This window comes from Pinus tabuliformis, chromosome 8 (genome assembly GCF_031772625.1).
Source record: "Pinus tabuliformis cultivar Carrire ecotype Pingquan chromosome 8, CPIR1, whole genome shotgun sequence".
NCBI classification, from domain to species: domain Eukaryota; kingdom Viridiplantae; phylum Streptophyta; class Pinopsida; order Pinales; family Pinaceae; genus Pinus; species Pinus tabuliformis.
In genome coordinates this window covers 1,607,154,158-1,607,162,729 of record NC_142294.1, presented here as the reverse complement: position 1 = coordinate 1,607,162,729, position 8,572 = coordinate 1,607,154,158, and the positions used below count along the sequence as shown (strand labels likewise).

General features: G+C 36.9%; 1 pseudogene; it reads right to left on the bottom strand.

The window, feature by feature from the left end:
- Positions 1–5,827: 5,827 nt before the first annotated feature.
- LOC149242186 (OBERON-like protein pseudogene) lies at positions 5,828–7,980 on the bottom strand (annotated as a pseudogene).
- Between the last annotated feature and the right edge of the window lie 592 nt (positions 7,981–8,572).

Sequence of the window (8,572 nt, the reverse complement as noted above, 5' to 3'; positions counted from 1 at the left end):
AGGATAATTTATTCTTTCAAGCATCCAGACTTTAGTTAGCCCAGATTTATAGATCAAGAGTGCGCCACATATAACAGATCAAAATCATACAGAGATACGAATGTTCAAGCCTTGAGATTTAGATCCATCAATAGTCCTTATCCTTCTTGCACTCAGGGTCCACCTTCCTTCAGATCTAGATCTGCACCATAACCCAATCACCCGTATTCCAGATCTATCACAATATCAGATATTCAATAATTCAGATGATACCTTGCCACATGATCTACTTCCTCTTTTATAGTTTTAGGCCTTCCTCAATACCACGGTCCAAAACCATAATAAACCAATACCAAGGGCCAAAAACCTGGGTTCAACTCTTCTGCCGAGATACCATGGTCCACAACCAAAGGTTCAAATTCCAAGGACTAACAACCACGGACCAAAAATAAGTTTCCCATCATGTACGCGCTTTTATGTGCATAAAAGTGCGTGTATACGCATACGCGACTTCGGAACGTATAAACCGCGTGTATACGCGTCTTTGTCAAGGTGTACCTGCGTATACAAGATTTCCTTCATTCTGAGCACTTGAACTGAGATCTGTCACCAAAGTGAGTTGCCATCAAGGACAACACCTGTACCATAGCGCCACATTGTTGCTCTTCAGAGGATAATCTTTGTTCTAAAAAGTATTTAAGGCTATCATGATCCGTTTTTACCTTGAAGTGTCTTCCCGTTAGGTAGGGTCACCATTTCTTAAGTCCATGGAGTATTGCCAACATTTCCTTTCCATAAATAGCTTTGCTTAAAAACTTTCCCTTGATTGGACGACTTTCAAAAGCAATGGGTCTTTCATCTTGCATTAGAATAGCACCAATTCCATTTCATGAAGCATCACATTCCACAATAAAGGTTTTTGTGAAGTCCGGTGTAGCTAAGACCGGTGCTTGGCACATTGCCTCTTTAAGATGTTCAAAGGCCTTTGTTGCTTCCGGAGTCCATGAAAATGAATCTTTCTTCAATAATGTTGTTAGAGGTGCTGCTATTCTCCCATAATTCTTAACAAACTTGCGATAATACCCTGTCAACCCAAGAAATCCTCGCAGATGCTTTATGGATGTGGGGATTTTCCATTCCTTAATGGCTTTAATTTTGCCAGGGTCTACCTTAAATCCTCCATGAGATACAATATGACCCAAATATTCCACCTCCTGGACTCCAAAGAAACATTTGGATCCTTTTGCATATAATTGTTTCTCCTCCAATAGTTGTAGCACCCTGTCAACATGTTCAACATGATCCTTCCAAGACTTGCTGTAGATTAGTATATCATCGAAAAATACTAACACAAATTTTCTAAGGAATGGTTTGAAAATTGAATTCATCAAACCTTGAAATTTTGAAGGTGCATTGGTAAGGCCAAAAGGCATGACCAAAAATTCATAATGACCCTCATGAGTTCTAAATGCTGTTTTCAGAATGTCTTCAATCTTCATTCTGATTTGATGATATCCTGAACGAAGATCCAACTTGGTGAAGTAAATTGATCCATGCAATTCATCAAGTAATTCATCAATGACAGGAATGGGGAACTTATCTATAATAGTGAGCTTGTTGAGCTCCCTATAATCCGGACACATGCACCATGATCCATCCTTCTTGTGCACCAATACTACTGGAGCTGAGAAAGAACTTTGACTCGGTTGAATTATACCAGCCTCTAGCATTTTTGCAACCATACGTTCAATTTCACTTTTTTGGGCATAGGAATATCTGTACGGCCTTATGTTTGGAGGAACACTTCCTAGAATCAGATGAATAGCATAATCATGATCACGCATAGGTGGGAGACCTTTGGGAGTCTCAAATACCTTGGAATGATGGTCCAGGACTTTTTGGAGATCTGGAGAAATAGATGATTCCAATATGGAAACATCTAGCGAACATAATAGTGCAATTACACCTATTTTATCCTTTTTAAGAAGCTTAGTCATGCCATTAGAGCTGATTATCTTTCCTGGTTTCCCTGCAATACCCCTTAATTCAACTTCCTTTCCTTCCGTAGAAAATTTGATGAAAAGTTCTTGAAAATTAAAAGCTATTGTACACAAGGATTGTAGCCATTGGACTCCTAGTACAACATTAGCACCTCCCATTGGAATGGAAAGCATTGGGATAGTCAATACATATTCTCCCATGGATAGCTTGATATTATGGCACCTTCCAGAGCAATTTATTGTTCCTCCATTAGCAATCATCACTTGACACTCTGGTGTTGGATATAGGAAGCAATTCAATTCTTTTGCTACCCTACAATGAATAAAATTGTGGGTGCTTCCTGAATCAATCAACACTATTACCTTTTTCTTCTTGATTTGTCCTTCTATCTTGATGGTTTGAGGAGTGGTAATTCCCGCCAATGCATTACAAGATATGGTCAGATTTATTTGTTTTTCATCTAGGCTTTTTTCTTGGAGTATATTCTCTTCTTTTGACCATTCTTGCTCCTTTTCTTCTTCCTCTTCACAATCTATGTAGAATAATTTCTTCTCAGCACACTTATGACCTTTTGTGTATTTGCTATCACAATTGTAACAAAGCCCTTTTGCTCTTTTTTCTTCCAATTTTTGTGGTGTCAACCTTGTAGGTTGTGGAAGACTAGGGGCAGCGACACTTCCGTCTTTATAGTTGTGCGTGGTATGCTTCCTAGTTGCCATAATTTTGCTTTCCATTTTTCTTGCTAACCTGAATGCCTTCTCTAATGAATTAGGTTCCCAAAGGCGGACATCATGTTGGATATTATCCTTTAAAGACCCTATGAACACATCAATCCTATGCTCCTCTGGAATATCTTTTACCCTTATGTTCAATTTTTGGAACTCCTCAATGTGCTCCATTATTGAACCCTTTTGTTTGAGACTTATCAATTGGCTAAAAAATGTGTTGCTTTTTGTATCCTCATAATGTGCTATCAATTCTTCCGTAAAAATTGCCCAAGTGATAAATTGTTTACGAGAACAAAGCCATTGATACCATACAAACTGATTTGGTTCCAAATATACAGATGCCATACGTACCTTTTGTGCGTTTTGCACATTATTGGGATCGAAGAATTTCTCCATCTGTAATATCCATGTGGCGGGATCCTTGCCATCAAATTTCCTCATATCGATTTTTGGAATATGATGATTCTTCAATCCAACATTAGCATCTATGAAATCATGATGAACATTTCTTTTGTTCTCATCATGAGTTTCCTTTAGTACCCTTTCACCCTTAGGGACCATTTCTTGTAGCAACCTATTCATATTTATCTTCAATTCGTCCATGTCTGTCTTCAAATCTATCTTCAAATCATCCATCTTAGCTTCCACGTCAATCATCTTAGCTTCTACGCCTTTCTTTAAACAATCCATCTTAGCTTCTACACCTTTCTTTAGACCATCCATCTTAGCTTCTACATCTTTCTTTAAACCATCCATCTTAGATTCTGTTCCTTTTTGTGCAAGGGACAGTTGTTGCACTTGGTCTTTAAATTTTGATATATCATGTTGCATTTCTTCCTCTTCTTTATGAGTCATGCTAGAGCTTTCAGGTTCCTTGCTAGGTGTTTGCATTTTCTTTCCACGGGGCATCATTTACCGATAATAATGCTCTACTATGCCCTTTGAATTCCTTCAAAATAAATTTTCAAACCAAGCTTAAGCAAAAATTTAAGAAAATCTACACACCTTTTTTCACTTTGTAGGAGCTTGATATTGCCTCCGATGTATCTCTGTACTTTCCAATCATCTAGTGCTAAATTTGTGATCTGTAGTAGCCCTCTGTGTCCTCTTTCCAATGCCACAAGTCTGACCCAAATTGGATTCTCCAAGGAAGAGTTATGTGAAATCTCCCATAGTGACTTGCTTTTAGACTAGTTCAGTAGAGCGAACTTGTACGATGTGCCACGCGCAACTGTTTCAACCTTTGGATCTGAAACTCACATACAAAAAACTACAGTCCGTCCTCTTTCTGTAGCTTCTTACGTAATTTCAATCCGATCCCCAGAGAGAAAGTTATGACGATTTTCCCCAGGTCACCTATTTTGAATGTAATTCAGGAGTCTGCAAAAAGACCAACTTCCTCAGATCATATCTCCACAAATATCACGTGAAATGCTCTGAAGTTCGGACCCAAGGTTCAGCATGATTTCTTCTCAAATGGGTTGTTTTTGAAAGTTCTGAAACATCACAGAAAAAAAGTTATAGCGAAAATTCCATGATGACCTTTTTGGAGCAGCGAAACCCTAGAATCCAAAGCTCTGATGCCAAATGTTATGAAACCAGCTCAAGAAAAGATATAAAAGATAGATCAACGCCTTAGAATTCAGCCTCTTCGAGAGGGAAACCTCCTTTACATTACATAAATGAACAATTCTTGGATGATTCAAATGACAAAACCTCCTTTCTATATATAGGAGTCTATGGAGTCACAATATAATCCAGCCGACCTAACAATAATAATATAAAGCCACAAAAATAACAATAGAGGGATTCTATGGGGCACAGAAATAACAATATGGGGGTAATAGGGGCAAAACAATATAAATAAGGGGTATAACTACAATACTAATGGGGTAATCACTAGTATTATAGGGACCCAACAAAATCCAATCGATAATAGATGAAGATTCAAATTCACATTCTTCTATCAAAAATAACTCTAACGAAACTTTTCGATTGAGTTCTAAAGTGGGAATTTTAGTATTGTTTAACTCAATGACTTTTCCTACAAATTATGATGGTAGCACTTGGTTATTGTCTTCTGAAGTTTCATAGATGTCACTATGAAAACAAAATTTTGTGGTACATGAAATATATACAAATCAAAATGGAAGAAAATATTGTTGAATGTAAGCATTTTTTAAACTTCAGGTAGAAAATGCTTGCTCTTAAATTTAGAATTCTTGGGGAATGGGTGAAATAAGAACAACTTATTTTATCTTCTATGAAAGTTCCTGGAAAGAACCATCCAATTGATGGCTTTTTCGACAGTGTGCATCTACCATCTTATCAATTCCAATCTTCATTACCTGGTATGTTTTCAATTGAAATACATGAAAAGGAATATTTCTACTAATTTATTTTTTATGTTGGAAACTTTTGGCACCAAACATTTATTTTCTAATGGAGAAATTTTGTGTTTTTTGGTGTATTTGTAATATATTCTCTATCACTATTTGGAAAACCCAAAATTGTGTAATTGGAAATATCATTTTAAGTGAAATGGGAAAACAGTCACAGTTCAATTTTCTTTCTTTGCATCAATGAAATCCCAAGAGTTTAAAATAGTGAACAATATTTCACATCAAAAAAGGGAGAATTTCAAGGTAGGATAGTGTCAATGGGGGATCATCATGTTGTAGTCTCCACACATTGTCTCCAAGAGTCTGCTGCATAAAGTCCTTAGCATCTATCACAAACCCACAAATGGCATGCATGAATATTTGGAGGGAAGGAAGCCACCAAAGAAATTATCCCCATGCTTGTAAAAGTACAACAAGATTCAAAAAATATAAATATCATTGTGAAGTGTAAATTATTTTAAAATAAACGTTTTATTTAGAATTTAAGTTAAAAAGGTGGAGTTTTACTATAACGTTCAACCCACCTTGTCTTATAACCACACAGAAAAGTAGCAGATTCAATTGATAGTTCTAAACAATATTTTTGTAACTCCTTTGGTTGGTCCAAGATTCCTAAGACTTGTTACATGAGTTTATAAGCATGACACAACCAAAATGAAAGGAAAGAAAATAGACAATTTAGATGGAAAACTAAGCTTACCAATTGAATATTGTGCATCAAAATAATTTACATAACAAAAAAAATTGCCATTTCTTGGGAGTAACTAAACCTTGAAATATATGTTGTGTCACTTTGCAAATTGTAGCCTCATTAGTAGGTCTCGTCTGCAGACTTTCCAATAATTCTTCTGACTTCCAAAATAGTTTTCTTCCCCTAGAGTCATCACTTCCATGAAATATCCTCTAAACACAATCAAATTCCTTCATGAGATCTTCCCTGTCCCAATCAATGAACAATGCTGAAACACATCCTTCACCCACCCTAGTAGTTCTGATATCCTCTTAAAGGCACTACACCTGAAAATCATTTTAGATGACCTTGTACCACCCTTAAGATGGGTACCCATGGTTACTTGTCTAACACGAATTGCAGAATATGTGTGTGTCAAGTGGGAACAAGTATCACAACCCACCCATCAGCAGGTATTTACTTCAAAGTCAAATTTACTGCAAATAACACACATGCAAAGGCTACAAAATCCACTCTTGGTGCTAAAAATTTCATAGCTACAATTATCCGTAGGAATTTCACTCTAGCATGCTATATTTCTACATCGTTTGTGGGAAAGATCTCAATGAGGACTGTTTGAGTGATACTAATATCTGGATTCGAAAAGGCTGAAATCCTTGCTTTTATAGCAACAAATACTTCTAGCTTAACTCTGTGTGCCTGGGACATTAACCTAGGTGGGTGGGAGTTGATAAGTCTCAAACACCTAATAGTGTTACATATATTTACTATAAGTTTTGAAACATCCCCGCATGCATGCCTAATATAAGCAAGTTGTCTAGCAAGAAGTTTCAAAGCGGAAGCAAAGGGGGGTGAAAGTACAAAGTTTTGATTTTTAGAATGAGAATTATTTATAGAACCAGTATCTAAGCCAAGTATCCAAGCCAAGCATCAAAACCGTGTGTCAAGACAATCAGTCCAACCTAGCTATGCCAAACTTCCAATGATCGGCATGCAAGCTTTGAGATATTCTCAGATAATGGTTGAACAGATCTAATAAAAATGCCTCATTCATGGTTTTCATGTGATAAAATTTCTTTCTAGGTAAGACCATAGGGTGAAATAATCATCGGGACACTCAAACTAGATTTCTTTTGGGTTAGAGCAGTTCCATCAATATGGAGATCCGTCTCTTGGCCTAGTCTCAATTTAAGCACAAGTGCTGAAGGCAAGCTTACGACCTATGTCAAACTAATCTAAGTGGTAGTTATATGTCATTAATTATGTGATTCCTATACAAGCATTTGCAAAATGGTAAATTATACCCTATGTTGAAGACCTCCTGTGCCTTCAAGGATCACCCAAAGCTCTGATTTCAGATCTTTTAGAAATTCCTTTTGTTGTTCACACATTCTCACTGCCATTACATCAAGCCCTCCCCCTGCTACATCTTGAAGAAAGATCTTATATGAATAGAGTACTCTATGTACTACTATCTACTATGTTCATTCATTCATGTCTTCTCAGTTGGCCATGTTTTGTCTCCTCTAGCCCGATAAGCCACAGTCTTTCCATACCCCATGAGAACCTCTCATTCACAGCTTTAGATAAACACTTTTTTGATATTATTCCCATCCCTAATACAATTTCCACAATCTAGGGCACTACGTCTCGCTAATACCTTTTCACAAACACATTAGATGAACTAACTACTTTGTTGCACCTCCCATGCAAGCCTAGTTTTCCACCTTACAAATCAATGCAGGGCAGGAAAGTGGAGTGATATAGCCACTCATCTCATTGAATGGTCACGTGTTGATCTCTCAATAAATACCATTCCTTTGGCTCTGTGCGAAGCATAGAGCTTTCTTCCACATCTAGGGTTTCAATAGGCCATATCTGCTCAGTATGCCATGTTTCCTATGAGCTCGCTCTCTGAGGGAGACTCACACACATTGTTAGGATGCGAAATAGATCCTCGTAGGCTTGCTAATCCACAGGTTTCAAATAATGCAAGGGAAAGAGAGGTTTGTAGGTCAGGAGTCCTAGACTGTTGCTGAGGTGGAAGCATTTGTTGTTGCTTTTATTGAAAGGATGCTCTAGAATAGGTCCCCATGAAATCAACAGACTTATATTTGAGTCTTTGTGTAGCTATGATTTTCGTTTGCGCTATAGAAATGTAGTCAAATGCATATTTCATCAAAGTGATCGTAAATTCAAAACCTTCTTAAACCTGTGCATAACACATGTCTATTTGACCAGTTGAATACCACTCGTCACCCTTGAATCCCTTGACTCAACCAAAGTTTCTCCAAATGATAAAAACATATATTTTCCTCTATGGATTTGTTGTTGTAAAATTGCAAACGCATCATGGTTAGGTTAGGTTGAACCCTCAAATAATGAGAGGTCTTGTGATTTAAGATCTCACGGGAAATTGCAGCTACCCATTTGGCCTGCAAGGTTAAATGTAAATAATCTAGAAACAAATACACAGATACAAACTATATGTAGAAATTGAAATATTGTAAAGGCAAAATTTCATCTACATGAGAATCAAAAGCAATGATTGCCAATAGTATCGCGTTCTTTGGAGTTTGTTCAATCTCTGCCTTGGGAAATGAAAAATAAGGAAAGGAAGACCAAAGATTCAACCTTTGAACCACCTCAAATATTTAACCTATGTAATTTAAATAAATATCAACACAAACTTAGAATACATTACAACCTATCCTTCAACAAACCCACCCAACAAAAATCTTGAAGAAAAGGGAAAAAATGAATCAAAACTC